Here is a 16,279-nt window from a genome sequence, read left to right as displayed (position 1 = left end):
TCCATAAAACAGGCTTTACTTTTACGTTTGACATTTGGTTCATAAATGTTTCTTTGTTTCCCTTTTCAGGCTCAATTTTCCTACATAATTAAGACTTTGCAGCTTGAGGAATGCCAAGAACCACATCTGCACTGAAATCAATCATCTGTTTGGTAAGTGCAGCACAAAACATTTGATAAATATTTTTTTATCTGTAGTAAACTCCAATGTTCATGGTTTATCTATGATTTTATTGAAGACTCTTAAGAAAATTTCTAAGCATCACTTAGGATTATTTTGTACAAACTGCATTGTATTCTGGCAAGGTAGAGGACCTGCTTTTATGCACATGTTTAGTCTATTGTGTTTAAACTGAGGAAGTCTAAAATGCTGCCATTCTTCAACAAAAAACCAGAAAGACTGAAAATACATGCCTTTGTATAATCCGTTTGAATCTGGCACTTTAACTTTTCATCAAACTCAAATTCAAAGCAAAATACTTCTAATTGATCATATTGAAAACTTAAACCTCACTTGTCTTAGTCTGGTCTAACTGCTGTAACAGAATGCCACAGACCAGGTAGCTTATAAACAGCAGAAATGTGTTTCTCATGGTCTGGGGGCTGGGAAGTTCACGGCTAAGGTGCTGGCCGTTTTGCTGTCTGGTAAGGAAGGGTTCGTAAACAATCGGCTTCTCACTATGTCCTCACTTGGCGGAGGGACAAGGAGATCGCTGAGGTCTCTTTTATAAGGGTCCGAATCCCTTTCATGAGAGCTCCTCCCTCATGACCTAATCACCTTCCAAAGACCCTGCTTCCAAATATTGGGGATTGGATTTTAACATGTGAATTTGAAGGGACACAAACGCTCAGCCTGTATATCACTCTCTGTTGATACTTCTTTCATCACTTTATTTTATGAAGATTAGGAATTTAGAAGCTCAGGACATTTTACTTCAACTGTTCACCCAATCTTCCTTAGAGAGGAAGAACTTCCCAAACATCTAAGTATTTTCTTGTTATATTTGCCCTTTGGCCTCTCTTTTGCCCTTTCACATTTTTTGTTGACATCTTTCTTTTTTTTTTTTTTGCTAAAGGCTGAAAAATAAAATGGACTGCAATTTGAATCTTTGATAATATGACCAAATGTATAAAATTCCCCAGTATATTATTGTCACTAGCTAAATCTTTACAAAAATGGTGACAAAGCAGTGACAAAAGTATAAAAAACAGTTAGAAATACTGTGAAGAAATTAATCGAAGAAATTATAATACAGAAATAAAGTATGGGAGAACAAAAGGTTGAGAAAGAGAAAACACGGCAGAATGTACAAGAATTAATATTGAGTACTAATCATTTACTCAGTATTTATTGAACAGCTACTTCATCCTAAAAGCTGATCTATTTCTGTGATTGGCCACTAGTCACTTTGTAGTGAGTGCATGGCATTGGGCTGAGGATACAGCAGTAACTAGAACCAAAGAAGGAGAGCCTGCCCTCATGGAGCTCACACTCTAAATAAGGAAAATGAATGGAATAAGTAAAATATATAATAAATAATAAGGAAAATAATAAATCAAATAATAAGTAAAATAGCTATTAAAGAAAATAAGTGAAATACATAGTATGTTAGAGAGTGATAAGTGCAGTGAAAACCCAGAGTAGTGATACAGGAAGTAGGTCGTGTGCGTGTGTGTGTGTGTGTGTACAATTGTAGATAAAGTGTCGAGGGAATTGCTCACTGAGAAGGTGACAGGTAACTAAAGACCTGAAGGAAAGGAGAAAACAAGTCACATGAATATTAAAGTAGAGCATTAAAGGCAGAGTAGGGAGCATTGAATTCGAAGGCATTGAATTGGGAGCATGCCGGGTTTATTTGAGGAATAAAAGATACTAGTGTGGTTAGAGATGTGATGAGCTGTGTTGGCAAGGGAGAAAATTTAGGTGACAAGGTCAAAGAGGTAACAGGGATTCAGAACAGACAGGACCTTATACATTATGAGGTCTTTGGCATTCACTGTAAGTAGGAAAGGGAAATTTGAGCATAAAAATGCGAGTTTATTTTACCCTTTCATGAATTTCCTCTGGCTGTAGTTAGGCATAAACTATAGGGAGCAAATGAGAGAACAAAAGAAGAGCTGAAAGTTTTTATAATAATCTAGATGGGAGATAATGGTGGTTTGATTTGAGGTAGCAATGGATGTGAAAACTGTCACTTATTACTGATAGCTGAAATACAGCGGATAACAAGAGTTGACCACCGGATTTGGCAAAATAGAGTTCTTTGGTGATTCAGTTTTGGTGTAGTGGATAGTGGCAAAAGCTTCTTTGGAGTGTGTTTAAATGGAAATGGAAGGACAAAGTGAGAGATGTCTTCAAAGAAGGAATTTTGCTGCAAAAGGAAGCAGAGAAATTGGGCAGAAACTGGAAGGGAAATGGAGCCCAGAGATGAGAGAGCTGTAGAGAAAAGAAGATGAGTGATACCAGAGAAAGGAAAGAGTTGTTTCAGTGATGTGATAGATTATGTCCTGTGTGATGCAATCCATGGGCAAATGGAGGAGTTGGCCTTACATGGTGGTAAGGATAACTTATCCAGATAGAAGGAAAGGCAAAATATAGAGGCACAGAAGCAGGTTGCTAGAATTATGAAGAAAATGGGATAAGCTTGTGGAAATTCTCTTCTACAGGTTTCTACTTTCTCAGTCATGCTGAGAGTAAACATGAGGAGGGAAATACTGGAGATTGCAGGAGGAGGGGGTGTGAGTAAATCATCATTCTAGGTGGTGGAAAGAGTGAATGAAAATACAGTCCCATTTGAACACTCAGGACACAATTGAGGTTTGTGATTATAAGTGAAAGTGAGTTCAGAAAGCATCGTGTGTTTCTGTGTGTATTTCTCCAGTTGCATTCAATACAAATGTACCTGCCAGAATAGGCAGAGGTGAATTTAACCAGGTAGGGTGTCTTGCCATCCAGGACAGTTGATTAAAAGAGAAGGCGAGGGAGTTGGTAATGTATGTGCGAAAGTATAACTGACTGAGGAAGTTCGCTGTGTAAGGAGGAAAGTGGGGACATAAGGGTGGTTAGGACCATGAAAATCTGGTAGAATCAATGGATATAGGTCCCCCAGGGTCAAGGGTTGTTGAAAATGGGGTTTAAGAGAGTGAACCGAAAACATTAGATGTGGTAATTACAGATCGGCAAAATAAACATGAAGTTACAGAAGAGAACAGGTGGAATTTTCACAAAGTTTAAAGAGAAGATAAAAATCATATCTTTGTTGAGATTCATGAAAATTCCAGTTCAGTAGTTTGTTTTGAATGCAGGATCCAAGAAATTGTACAGAATTTAATTGTGCTACTCGATACTGAGCTCCTTCAAAAGGACTGCTAAATGCACTAGTAATCTACCATAGATCTATTTTTAATCATTTTTTCATAAAGCATTTTAGAAGCATTAATATAACTTTTTGAGGGTGACATCATTTTTATCACATCTAAGTTTATTTTACATGCCTTAAAATTATCCCTTTCAAGCTTCAATACCCATTTGTTATATACATATATTCATGTTGTGTCTATGTCTCTGTATGTGTGTGTGTATATATATAGGGATTAGGGGCACTGACCCTCTGTGCAGTAGAAAATACAAGTATAATTTTATAGTCAACCCTCTCTATGTATCTGTGGTTCCACATCCAGGGATTCAACTAACCAAGGATCAGATAGCACTGTAGTATTTACTATTGAAAAAAATCTGCATTTACGTGAAGCTGCCCAGTTCAAACCTATGTTGTTCAAGGGTCAATTATCTATATAGGTAGATATATAGATATGTATCTTTTATGATTGATAGTCCTTTATAACATTAATTCTGAAACTCATAGTCATATACTGAAACATCTTTAAAAGTATATGTTCCCATAAAATAATCTTTTTTATCTACTTTCATCTGCTTATGGTGGCCCATTTTTGTGCTCTGTTCACTTTCCATCCTTCACATGTGTTTTGTAAGGTTTTAATAATGAGAATCTAACATTTGTTTTTGGCTATTAAAGCCAACATGTAGGTCCTCTGTTTTTAGGGAACTTGAATATGAAGTCACTTTGTTATGCTATAAATGTCAACAGAAAAACAGGTTTCTGTAAGCAATGTTAAAATTATTTTTTCTATATTGTTTTAATTGTACTAAAATCCTATTTCTTCTATGTACATCACCTTAAAAAAAATCTCTTTAGAATTTTCAAGTTTCACAGGGAGGAGGGAACTTAGATCACCTGGTTTGGCATTTACATACTTTGCATGAGATGATAATGAATGTTATCTTTGTTGTATACTCTATTTTCTTGTAAGACAGTCAGGAAATATATTATCATGTTAAAAATTCTGGGAAATCCTATAGTAAAGAAATCTGACCAAATTTGACATAGCTTTTCCCAAACTTATTTGATATCAAAATATTACCCATTTTTCTTTTTTCCTGAACACCTATTAATGTCTCATTGAATGAATCCTTCTCAGAACAGTCTGAGAAATGTTATTCTCTCTATAAATGAGTAAACAGAGACATGATATATTGATAGAGTTTTCCAAAGTTATATGGCTATTAGCAGAAAGGATCAGAACTAATTTGGACTCCCAACTAAGTGCTCTTTTTTCTTGCCATTTGTCTTCTGGTACTTTCTTATCTCCAGTGCTGTGCTGAGCCATGTTGGATCCTGAGGCAAAAGAAAAAAATCTGTTAACACTAATCTTATCTTTATTTAAAATGTTGATATTTTGTTTTCCATTGATTTATTTGCATACATTCTAATTTAAAAATATATTGATTAAAATATTATGTATCTTGATTACTGAGTTTTTTGTTGCCCCTTATATTTTGTGCTTGGGAGAATTCATTTGCCTCACTTACCCTTGGCTTGGATTATCCCAGCAGAACTATGTGTATCTCCATGATGAATTAGTTAAGTCCCCACATCAAAACCCAACCTTTCATGACTCCCATTCTTCACATTTAGATAGAAGTGTACCTACTATCCTCTGCCCTCTTATTCCTGGGAATAATAGTGTCTTTCCAAGTTTTGGTATATTAATTTATAAATACCATGTCGATTATTACACACTTTCTGAAAGTCTGAGTTTTTAATTAAATTACAACTAACAATCCAAATCTTCCATTAGCCAGTTCTTATGTGCAAGGGAATAAACTTGGTGCTGAAATTACCTCTACTAGTTCCACCTCATGAAAATGTGTATTCATTAGCTCAGTGAACTCTAATACTATAGTGTTTCCCAAGTACGTTTCAGAGAAGGGGATGTTAAGAAGTTCAGGGGAGAAAAAATGTAATGAAATTAGCTGGGGAGATAAAAGATCTGAAGGAAACGAAAGAGGGTCATTATTACAGGACTTCTCAGAGCCTTTAATATGCTAATACCCTTCAGGAATATGCAAAAAAAACCTCATAGAATGCAGTGTTTCTTAAACACATCTGACTGCAGAATCTTTATATATATATATGTATATATATATTTGTGTGTCTAAATGTGTGTGAGCTTTTGCAAGGGACATCTGTCATATTGTTTCACAGATATCTTTGGAAAGTACATCTCTAATAGACTAGTCAAGCTAGGATTTTGTTTTATAGAAAGTACTTTTCAGATGGTTTGTAATTCGACGTTCAATGAAACCACTTTGTTCTCTAGTAATGGTTCATTTATCCCAAAGCTCAGTCAGGATTCTTCTTGTGCGTGAGAGAAATATTGAAAATTAATTAACAGTTTTACCAAATGGCAATATATGAGAATAGATTTTACTTTTCTGATTAACATGTCCACCTTTTCAGCTAACTGTTTTTTGTAACTCTCAGGTAGCTGTTATCCACTTAATGAAAGAGGCCCGCCTAATCAATCATATTTGGAACAGCTTCCATGTTCACCCCTATTCTCAGGTACTTCTGACCTGTTTACTTCAGAAGAAATCTTGAAAATTTTTGAAAATCTAATTCTCCTTTCCTGTTACACCTCTATTGTTTTCCATATATAATGCATTCCTTTTCATCTGGCCATCCCTGAGGCCCGGAATAACTCTTATTTTGCTTTTTGTTCTTACACTTAGAGATGCTGACAAAAATAACTTCTTGACCCGCCCCCTACCCTGTACCCAATTACTAATTGAAAAAAATTAATACTGATCTGTTGAAAATGTAATGTGAAGTCTAAACTTGGTATTCCTGAAAATTAATTTGAAAATAATTTTACATTTTGGAGAAATTTTGGATATATTGTGGTAATAGTGCTTTCAACTGCAGACAAAGATCGGATACTGATCACAGTTAAAAATCATTGCCTCTACCTCCCTCACCGTCTCCTTTGTTTTCAGTGTGGACACTTAGATAACATGTCAAGTCTGTAATGATAACTATCTTCCAACAGTATCACAACTACCCAGAACACGCCCAGGCTTATTTGCATACATTAGTTTTCATCTCTGAGCATCCCGTTGACAGTCCATTCATTGGCCACACACGTGGACTCTATTTGGATTAGAAAGTAATTTTCTCATCTTTAGCAGTCTTAATTTAAGAGTTTGAGTTTTTCAAAATGAAAGAGGTAATTGTTGTTTATAAAATATTATGATGGCACCGATTCTGTAGCAACTAAAAACATTCCGGTGTTTGCTGCAAGGCATGAGGAGACAGTGACACAGCTCATTTCCTCAGCCGAGCTCTCTTTGCTGCCTTGTACAACACTTATTTCAAAGCACGCCACAGCTTAAAACTGTCGTGATCCCCATTAATATAAAATCATTGACCCCTGCTCCTGCTGGTGCGACTAAATTACATTCTGCTGCTCAGCGGCAGCCGCACATGGGGCCAGCGCTTGTAGTCATCGCCAGGTGCCTTGATGCCAGCGCAGCCCCTCCTACGCCCAGGGTTTGCCTTTAATGAGGATTAGGCACCTTCAAAGATCTAGGAGGACCCACTCCCAGGATGGAAGCCTTTCTAATGGCATCTGGGCTTATCGTAGGCAGTAATTTAGCATCTCAGAGGAGACTGGAGAGAGATTCATTTCTCGCCTCTAAGAAATTGCAAGAAGTGTGATTTTGTGATAGACTTTTTTTCCCTCTCCACCAGCACAAATCCAAGAGCATTATGCTTAACCATATCATGTCTTTGTGAAACCTGGGAAGTGGGCATGGTAAAACAATATTCCAAATTATGATATATCTCAGGTGGGGAAATTCCTCTTTGACAGTGTTATTATGGGATGTGCTATTAACAAGACTAAACCGACTCACAGATGCCCCACATTCATTTCATCTTTGTATTTTGGGTGGTGGAATGTCTTTTCAAATGGACTGATAACCTGATCCCGAGTGTGGTCTGTTTTCTCCCTGTGTGGTCTCTTTTACATCAGCTTCCAACCTCTTAGGCCTGCCTTTCCACGCGGTACCTTGCTCTCTGAGAGTGAGGCCATCAGGGGTCTGAACCTTCCTACAGGAAGTTTGGAATTTACAGGAATGTGCTCTGTGCCGCGACAGACAGCAATCATCTTGCCTTGATTGTCAAGGAACAAAGCAGGAGAGTCAGGTAGTGAAATGCATAAAATAGTCATTGAATACAAAAAACATAATTTCAGTATTCAAACTCCCCCCTTACATAAACCTCAGGAAAATGAAAAAAGTGATTAAAAATTACTCACACATATGGTATTGAAATAAGTGTGATCATGTGAATGTGTATACATATATTCACACAATTATTCGCAGTATGTTTAGTTCTTTATATAACAAACTGTTACTCAATAAAAAGCTCAGAAACAACTTATCATCAGAGTAAAAGCTGGTATTTGAAGTATTATTTGTGGAAGAAATCGGATGTTTTTGTCTGGTGAGGGAAGGAATCTATGTATTAAAGTAAAACTGAAGTTAATCCAGGAAAATTTGAACACTTACAGATCAGCTGATTCTCTCTCTGTTTTTTATTTTTAGTTGTGAGACCAAATCGTGACATTTTCTCAATCTAGTAATCTTCAACAAGGTTGTAGTTGTTAAATTTATTTTGGTAAGAAACTGCCTTAACTCAGACTGTGTGCACTCAGTAACCAGTCAGTGGTATAAAACGGGACAGAGTTTAATCACTACTGTGCTGGCCACACTGACTGCACAGACGTTGTCTGAATTTTCTACTCTATGATTCCTATCAGAAGAAAAAAATTAAGCTTTATGGCCATAGGGAGTATCTGCAGAGAGCTCTCACTGACTGCAGAGAGGTTAAATGGTCTACACTGCTTAATTATAAAATTTAAAAAATACTCTTTGTTGATAAAAGTCCATTTTAAATGAAAATGCAATAATAATAAGGAGCCAACAACAATAAGGAAAAGTATAAAAATTTCTGAGGATTGAATTTATCTCTGTGATAGATAAATAAATATAAATGATATACATAAAAGTAACTCTGTTCACTGTACTTTTCAACAGACTTAGTTTTGGTTTCTGAAATTATTTTTTTCCCTGAGCTTTAATTGTTTCATGAAATTCAGTATCTGCATTAACAACTTGCTCCTGAAAACTGATACCCAAACAGAGGGCTTTCTTTCCAGAAGGGTGTCCTAACCTCAGTCACACTTCTGCTAATTTGGCCTTTCTCTTAATCTCCGAAGAACTTGCTGAACAGAAGTGAAACTATGCACGTGCTAATGGCTCGCGCTCTGCAAACTCCCCTCTCTCCCCGAGAGTGTCTGGTGTGCAAAGCTGAGCTGGAACAAAGATACACTAATTATTCCCCATTAATTTGTCTGCTTGAATGGTCCTAAATACCAGAGTGATTAATTAGCACAAGGCAGCCGGGGCAGGATGTCACACCCTTCTCTGCGTTTAAGTGTCGGCAAGGTTGTGCTCAAGTGTTGACAACAGCATATCTTTAATTTTCTCCAAGAAGAAAAGTTTAGTCAGTACAATTAATTTGAGCTTGGCTGGTTTGCAGGAATAAATGTAACATGTGGAATGATATTACTGCTGTATAGGCATTTTTTTTTTAACCTCCTTAGGGTACAGTAAAACTTTTTGGCAACTCCATTATTGAATAGTGTATTTCTATAATTGATTCAGTTTTGTTTAATTACTTTTGTGTATTTTGTGGCAAAAAAACATGGATCATAAAATAGAAATTATATTCCTAATAGGCTAGGATGGATATAGATGAATGCTTAGATAAGAATTAGAAGCAGATAAAGAATGACATTAAATTTGGTATCCTTTTAATGTATGCAGTTTTCTCTCAGGGAGTAAAATGTACATCAATGTCATAAAAATAATTTGAGCAACTTAACCCCTAAAAGATATAAATCAATGTACTGAAAAATATATAACTGAAAAGTTGCTTATTTGACCTAATTTTTTTTTTAGAAGCGGGTTTTGCTGAGATTTTAAGCTTTGTGAACAATATTTTGCCTAGATTAGTCTCGTAACTAGTAATATATATAAATCACTTGTAAGGAATAATAGCGTAATAGGTGATGTTTAACTCTTTCATTATACTCTGTATTTTTTTTATTTGTCAGAGTGGTTTTCACAAGAAAATAGTTTAACTCCATTTTAAAGCAATTATATACTGTTTAGAGAAATGAAATGAATCAAATAAAATAGCTGTTTGCTTGTACTGTGTTCCCTCTGTTTTTAAGATTGAACTACAAACATAATTCTGGAATAGAAACATAATACTATATAATTAGGAAGTAGTGTGTTTCATTTGTTACATTATATTTCTTGGCTGTTACTGAAATTTTAAATTAATTCATTTTGCTATGGGCATGCTGTTTTGTTTTGTTTTGTTTTCAAACAGTGGGAAGAAAAAAAAAATAACAGAGAGTACCACGCAGCCGGCAGCGTGGATGCTCTCATCTTTTCTTTCACAGTCTTCCTCAAGCTCTATACAAACCCAAAAGGCTATTCAGCAGCAGGGGTGGGAGCACCGAGGGAGGGACGGGGTCACCTCTCCCATCTCTCCATGTATCTCATTGTTCATCACTTGTCAGTTTATTTCCCACACACCCTCTGCAGCCCCTCTGCGCCTCATCCTGGCTGCTGGGTCCATGACCTTCATGACATTGTTCTCCCTTCCTCCGCTCCCCACATCTACAGTCTTGTTTTGTTTTTTAATTTTTCCCAGACTGGGATTGCTATAAGACTGTCACTCTGGCCATATAGGGTTGTAGAAAATATTTGTCTGAACAACTAAGCGTAAAACAAAAGTGTCTCAGTACACCAATCCCTGGCTCCCACCGTGTCTTATTCTTGCCCTGCGTCCACTCTAGCACCTCCAACTTCTCTACAAGTTTTCACAGTGGTTATTGACTTTCCACTGAAGCAGCATGTGCGGTAAAGAAAGCACAGTCCCCAGGCTGGAAGTTTTACTTCCATTTGTAGTTATACTACTCATTAATTGTGCAATTTAAGTGGGAAAAAAAAAATCACTTAACCTATTTTGACTCATCTGTGAAGATGTAGATGAAATGAGAAACATGATTTTTCCTCCACTTTGTTTAGCAGTCTGTTTCTCTGGGTAAAACTGTGTTTTCTTGAATGCTTCATAGTTTATGAAATAGTTGCCATATTTGCCATATCTATGGCAGGGCATAAAATTATTGGCGATGTTTATACTTGGCCAAAATGAGGTAAGTCTCATTCATGAGTTTTGCCACTTTTCTCCTCTGCCTCAGCAGATGAACCTGGAAAGAGCTTAAAGGGAGGTGGGCCTTTTTTATAGCAGAAGAGAGAACTGCTTTCACTGAAATATCTTTGAGACATGTTTATATCTTTAAAGAGAGAAGAACAACTAAGAAGCTATAGTCAAACCTAAAAACCGTCAACCCCTTGCCTCCCTGTATGTGTGTGTTGCTTCCCACATCAAGAGATGGAGTCTAGTTCTCCTCTTCTTGAATCTTGCCTGGATTTAGTGACTTGCCTTTTCCCATGGATGCAGCAAAGTGATGTCCTGGGATTTTCAAACTAGGTCACAAGAAGCTTTGCAGTTTCCCTGACTCACTTGGTGTATTTGCACTTATGATGCTTCCTCTAAGAACCTGTAAGAAGCTACATGAGAAAGCTACGTGGACAGGCCACGTGTGTGCGCTCTGGCCAACAGCGCTAGCTGAGCTCCCGTGTGACACCCAGCATGAACCGACCACCACCTTGGATGTCCAGCCCAATCAAGCATTCACACGGCACCAGTACCAGCCACTATTTGTTTGCAACCCCATGAGAAACCCCAAGTGAAAATCATCCAGCTGAATCCAATTGATCCACAGAAATATGAGAGATGATAATAAAGTATTCCTTTAAGCCACTAAGACTGGGGACGATTTGTTATATAGACAAATAATGAAATGGCAAAGCTACGTATTAGCATAATTTAAACTTTGTACATCACAGTGGCAAATCAAGACAAAATTCACAGCTAAAACTTGAATAATTGAGCTAGGAATTGTATTTGTGTATATCAGCTATCTTCATGCATCCATTCATCCATCCATCAATTGGCTACCATGAGCTGGAATTTTTGCTTATTATACACATGAAGAATTTTTAAAAACAAAATAGTTTTATAATTAGTTAGTTCCTCTATTATATTGATTTAGAAATGTGCATTATCAAAATAATTTTTACAAATAAATGAAATTAAAAATATATGTGTTTCAAGAAGCCATTATGGATCATTTTAAGAACTAAGGTGATACCAGATTTTGAACTGTGATGATTTATTCTTAACTCTATATTACACTTGTTCCTAAGAACAAGAATTCCCTCAGTAGAGATTTTAGTTTTGTCAGTGTTTCTCACATTCTAGTGAGAAGTTGAATGGAAAACTCTGACTAGCTTTTAGGACAATGACATTTATTTCCTCCAAATTCCTTGATAAAATCATCCTAATATTGGCATTACTCTTGGTCTTTTAAAAAGATCAGTGTCAACGCCATCTCATGTGCTGTGGACAACACTGGTCACACAAATCATACCTTTTGGAAAAAAGGAGATGAAAACAATTTAATTTATGAACTTGACTTTTTCAGAAAATACACATTTTTCCTCTTGCTCCTTGCCTTTGGCCTTCTTTGACAGTTCCATCTGCTTTTCTTTATCACCTTTGTGGGCTTGTTCCCTGCTGGACCTTAAGTTACAAAACTCAGAGTGGAAATAGTTTATCAAAGCAGCCTGTATGTCTTAGAAAGTGGAAGTGGCAGAGGGTGGAATGTTCAGTATTTGGACACCCAGCAGCTGTTAATACCTAAAGCAATGACACACTTCCCCCAGTTTCTCTTTAGTGAGTACTTGGCTGCTTAGAGCCTAGGAGAGGAAGAGAGATAGAAAGTGATTTTGTTTGGGAAAAAATAAATAAATAAATTAAGGCCCAGTGGAGCTCACCCCATGCTGAAAGCAGCAGTGAGTTGTGTAGATGACAACTGTGCTCAGTATAACCAGCCAGACCTCTTGAACACTTACTAACATCCAGGAATTCCTTCTTCCTTCCCTCCGAGGTGTTAACATTGTTATGATATAAATAGGAGAATTGCCCAAGTAATGAAAACTTTCCTCTCTTCTGACAGAAGGTATTTTTGAAAAACATTCTCTTTCTTCTGTCCATTGAGAGGCCTTCACAATCACTATTTTCATGTCTAGTATCAAATTGAAACTAGTATTTGTAAACCTTGATTCACCTGCAGCCTCTAAATGTAAAGCCAGTTTAGTATCAGAGACTCTGAAATATCAGTCCAAGGTCAGATGCCAGGCAGTCACATTGAAATCACCTAGAGAGTGTGTTAAGAATGTGGAATTCTAGACCCCCCACCCCTGCAGGAATGGGACCTGAGAGTCTGCCATTGCTCTTATCCACCACCACACGTGGCTGTGCCCCAGCTGTGGTCCGTGGAACTGTAGTGCCTTGAGATGCTCTGTAAAACATTCTATCCTAGAGAGACACAGCACACATGATCATATTAAAGTCTTAGAGATTTAACTTGGCTTAACCAAGTATTTCCAGACTTACTTGGACCTTCAGAACATTTTTTGACATAGTATTCCATGGAGCACACTTTGAGAAAAGGAAGTTTAGAGACACACTGAGATGCTCCTGCAATTAAAACTAAGCAAATCAGAACTTTCTCTGCTTTGCAAAATTTATATTTTCTCCTATACTCATAATGTGTCTTGTAAGCTTGCCATTTTTTTTCTTTCCAATGTCTTCTCTCTGCTATAAACGAATAAATGTTTCCTAGGATAAAAATGTTTAAAAATTAGAAATCACCTTAAAATTCTATGTGTGCCTGATATGCTCAGTTTTTTACAAGGAACATATGTATTGCTCATTAATTCAAAAATCGAATTCTAAGAATTTACAAAGGTAGAGTCAAAATATTCCACTATAAAGTAAATAGTTACTAGAACTGCTCACCATATCCTGGCTTATGTTATAATTAGTTATGTTCATGAATTTTCCCTCACTGGACTCCAAGCTACTTAATGGAAAATGGATATCTTGCTCACCTTGCCATGTTCAAATGCCTTTGTTGAGTAGTGTTGATTCCTGAAACCAGGTTTCTCCTAAGTGGTGGTGTCGTACGGATGCTGTTTAATGTTCTGATTCACATGCTTTAGGAGTTTGCTGACCTTACCAGGTTTCTGTGTTTCATTTTGTTTTAAAAAGATAAGTAATAATTTCATCCTCAACTTGTATACTGGAAACATCAATAGCCAACATCAGCTCATCATCTACTTCAGCAAAAAAACCTGATCTCTCGTATCTTTGATAAGCTCCCGGAGGACAGGGATCGTATTTTTCCTTCTTTTTGTCTCTCGTAGACCTACAATACTGTTTCGCATAAAAGCATTCAAGAAGAAGTTGTGGAGTGGATATGAATAATCATAATGGGAAAATGTCGAGCAACCTCTGACCATTACTTCTTCTTCAACATAATGTTTTTTCTAAAAAGCAAAATCCTAGACTTAACGTTTAAGGCAGCGCTGGTGCCAACCGTGGGCGGCTTTCTGCACTAGATGGATTTGCCCTGTTTGCTTGTTTCTGTCCCCTGCTCTTGTACCTGCTCATTTCCAAGGCTCTGAATATTCAGCTTCTGTAGTTAAAAGTTAAATTTCAAAGATAATGAATTTCAAAGTGGGATTTTATTAACGGCAGCAATAAACAAGTGAGAGTTGCATTACACAGTGACAAAAGTTCTCCAGCTTCTCTGGGCCCTGGTGTTCCTAGATGAAGAGCCAAATGGAAATGTTCAATAAAACATGTGTGAGACTGCACAATGGAACAGTCCTTACATTTTACATCAAGCTACATCAGGGTCACGGGAGGTGTTTTATTAGCACAGTCAACAATAATATCGTGATTTTTTATTAGGAGGAAAAGATAGTGAGAGACTACTAATTATTTTTCAGCCTGAGGGGCATTTTTTTTCCTAAAATGAGTGTTAATTTGATCATTGTCGTGCAGTTCACAGATTTACATGAACTTATTTCACTGTGACACATGGTTAAGAGCCAGACTAAGATTGTTGCTTTATTAATGGTTTTCAGGAAATGTATTCAAAAGTGCTAACCGTGTGGGTGTGTGGGTGATATTGATAGCACTCGGAAGGTTGAATCCTTTCAGAAGTAGCTAGCCTGAAGCCCTTTCCACATGATATTTTCTTTGTTCATGCAGTGAGATGTTAAGCCTACAAGAATGAAATAAAATCCCAGTGAAATAAGGATGGTGTTGTCTCAGATATACAAGAGTGGCTTTTCTAGAAATGCTGCCTTTCTTGTTTCCCCCTTCCCCCAATGAGGCAGGCATTAGAGCCAGCGATTTTTCTGATTTTTCAAAACACTTGCTTCGGCATAATCAACAAAATACTGCACAATGCTTTTGTCATTAAATGTTATAGAATAAGCATAATCTACTAACCCTTACACTGATGATTCTTGCCAAGTGTATCTCTGAAGCTTACTTATTATGATTTTCTTTTTGATCTGCACATGTTGTATGAAACTGAAAACAAGGATCTTAAGCTAGTAGTGACCAGGCTTATTTTTATTTTATCTATCTTTTTAACAAACATCTTTAATTTGGTTAAGAAGGCTTACAAAAATCTTCTGCCCTGATACCATAAGAGATTCCACATCAAGCATATCTTTAATGCCTGAAAAAGTCGTCAAAAGGGGCAAAAGTTTAATATGTAGAAGGAGGGAACCTGGGATTCATTCTGCAGAATTTTCTATTTAATTTAAAATTGACTTGTTCTAAATAATTTAGTGCATTTGGAAAAAAATTCTGAATTGAACTCAGAAAATTGGCCATTTTTTTGACATAAGAATTTTACTTGAGAAAAAAAATCCCAATTTTTTAAGATAACAAATTTTAAAAGTGATATTACAAATATGAAAGTGATTTGTAAATTATGAAATGTATCCAGAGTTTAAGGGACTGTCCTTATTTAATGAACTATTAATCTGTATGTCAGCCATAAAGACCACTTGGTATCTATATATATTTTTAAATGATGAAAAACTACAGAAAATTTGTCATGTATCATTCACATAACAGCATAATCTTAAAAGAGGTATGGTGAGTGGATACCAATAAAAAAATTAATGTTAATGCCATGACAAATGTAATACAAAATTCATATTCTTAAGGCTATCCTCACTGTTAAAACTGCTTGATGTACCTGCTTTTAACTCTCACTAATGGGAATTGGATTTGACAAAAAAATGATTGAAACTTAAATTTAACTTCGCTACAAATGAGAGAGTAAATACAGTACAACATTCAAGTACTGTTATTGGTCAAAAAATGTTTTTAAGTATTGTGAGGAAATAATCCCAATTATATTTTGCCCTTCTTTATAGAGGGAAAAGATGACCTTTTTCCCCAAGCACAATTTATATGCTTGATTAATGAGTAGCTTTTCCTTTATTTTTGCCTATTGGGTAATGTACTTATATGAAAAAGAAAATTTTCCTTGTGTATATCACTTATCATTAACCAGTCCTCTTTTTAAAGCATGTTAAGAATTCCAATTTTCCAAGAATTCAAAAGCACAAGGAAAGATTTTGGGCACATGCAGAGACCTTGAAAATCATAGAATCCATTTGTCAGATTATTAGCAGGAGTTGGGAAATTTTGTTTATTTTTTCATTGTACTTTCCTATAACTTCTTTGGAAAATCTCATAGCTTTGCATTGTAGGAATAGCTTGTGGCCAAGACATCAATGACCTGTTTATATTTGTGCAATATCAGCCTCCTTGAAA

At 36.3% G+C, this 16,279-nt stretch overlaps 1 long non-coding RNA gene across 6 annotated transcripts in view; it reads left to right on the top strand.

Annotated features, from left to right (window-relative positions):
* Nucleotides 1-16,279, top strand: part of LOC105063771 (uncharacterized) — an 864,622-nt gene that overhangs the window by 659,610 nt on the left and 188,733 nt on the right. For all 6 annotated transcript variants that reach the window (XR_006722441.2, XR_012508690.1, XR_012508689.1 and 3 more), the window contains one exon: nt 70-152. This is a non-coding gene — a long non-coding RNA (uncharacterized LOC105063771). The remainder of the gene's footprint in view (nt 1-69; nt 153-16,279) is intronic.

This window comes from Camelus bactrianus, chromosome 8 (genome assembly GCF_048773025.1).
Source record: "Camelus bactrianus isolate YW-2024 breed Bactrian camel chromosome 8, ASM4877302v1, whole genome shotgun sequence".
NCBI lineage: Eukaryota > Metazoa > Chordata > Mammalia > Artiodactyla > Camelidae > Camelus > Camelus bactrianus.
This window is presented reverse-complemented; position numbering and strand designations above follow the sequence as displayed.